Source organism: Microtus ochrogaster, chromosome 10 (assembly GCF_000317375.1).
Source record: "Microtus ochrogaster isolate Prairie Vole_2 chromosome 10, MicOch1.0, whole genome shotgun sequence".
Taxonomy (NCBI): domain Eukaryota; kingdom Metazoa; phylum Chordata; class Mammalia; order Rodentia; family Cricetidae; genus Microtus; species Microtus ochrogaster.
In genome coordinates, this window is record NC_022016.1 from 56,628,726 (window position 1) to 56,630,349 (window position 1,624).

At 51.0% G+C, this 1,624-nt stretch overlaps 1 protein-coding gene across 1 annotated transcript in view; it reads left to right on the forward strand.

Moving 5' to 3' along the window:
- C10H1orf94 (chromosome 10 C1orf94 homolog) overlaps positions 1-1,624 on the forward strand; it is a 44,171-nt gene that overhangs the window by 22,713 nt on the left and 19,834 nt on the right. The window lies entirely within an intron of this gene.

A 1,624-nucleotide genomic window follows, 5' to 3' on the forward strand; every position in this document is an offset into this window, starting at 1 on the left:
CTCTCTCTCTCTCCCTCTTTCTTTTTCTCTGTGTGTATGCATACACACATGTGTATATCTGGAGGCCAGAGGTGTCAGATGACCTCCCCGTGTCTCTCCATCTTATTTTCTTAGTAGGGCTTCTCACTCCCCTCACAGGTAGCCTAGCCATTCAGCTAGAGGAGCTGGCCAGTGGGCTCCAGAGATCTTGGCTCTGCCTCCCCAGGACTACGATTCCAGTCACACATCAACACATGCAGCTTTTTATATAGATGCTGGGGATCCAAACACAGGTTCTCAGGCCGCCGTGGCAAGAATCTCACTAACTTAGCCTCTTTCTGGGCCCTGGGAAGGGTGTAATTGCTGACTTTCCTAGGTACCCAGAAGATGCTGGAGGAAGTATTTACCTCATAAGGAAAGATCTCAGTCTGGGGTCCAGGCTAGGAGAGAAAATTGATTGGCAGCTGAGGGTACTTAACTTCTAATGGAGGCACCCACCCTGCTCATCAGGACTGGTCCACTCTCTCTAAGGCTTAAGTTATCCAGGTGTAGTTCAAACTGTTGGTCCTGATTTGTTCCCTAGAGGCTTAGCTAAGTGTATTTTCAACCCTTGAACAGGGACTCCACAGTCCTCCCAGGAAACTCAACCCTCTCTCAGTGTTTCCTATTCCTCCCCCCTCAGAGTGCTCCCTACTCCTCCCCCTTCAGAGTGCTCCCTACTCCTCCCCCTTCAGAGTGCTCCCTACTCCTCCCCCTTCAGAGTGCTCCCTACTCCTCCCTGAGTTTCTGCATTGTGCATGTTCAGACTGAATGACAGAGCCATTTGCCCACAGTCCCCAGTTACTAGGAGACTAGATTCTCCTCATGACAACCAAAAGAAAGGTCACCCCCAGTCTGAAGTGTGCTGGCTGACAGTGCCCGCATGGGAGGGCCCAGATCCACTTCCCTGAGAACCAAAAACAAGGTGACCTTCCAGAGTATTCTACATTCTGGAGCCCTTGTGGGACCCCAGGAAATCAGAGCTGAGATGACAAACTGGACTCAGAGCCCAGCAGGCCTGAAGGAGTCACAAGGCTTTGGGATGATGACGGTGGATATGAGAGACTTGAGTCCCCCACCACCACCACCCCGAGAGGGAGGGAAATACGCCTCCTTCTAGAGGGGACCCTTTATGCTCCTTGCTGAGAAGGGCTCCAGGTGATGAGTATCTTGTCTGTCTCTCCTCTGCACACTCATAAGTGCCTTTGTGCACAAACCCATGGGGAAGGTATGCCAGAGGGAGCCTCATGCGGGGTGAAGGGTGAGAGCATTCGTTAGGGAAAGCACAGGGGTGGCCGATCTGAGGGTGTCTGTGTGTATATATCGGTGTGTGTGTTTGTCATGTATGTGTCTGTATAGTTAGGAAACAGAGGGTAAGATAGGTGTGTGTGTGTGTGTGTGTGTGTGTGTGTGTGTGTGTGTGTGTGTCTGAGGTACATGTGTGTGTGTGTGCCTGTTTGTGTGTCCTCATAAGCAAACAGCACTACCAGGAAAGCAGGAACATCGCATGAACACTGTCTTGGGTATTTTTCATGGCTTCTTAGTGGATGGTCCAGACAGACACGCTTTGGTTTGCCCACAGTGATGCTGCATCCCTTTCATTTTT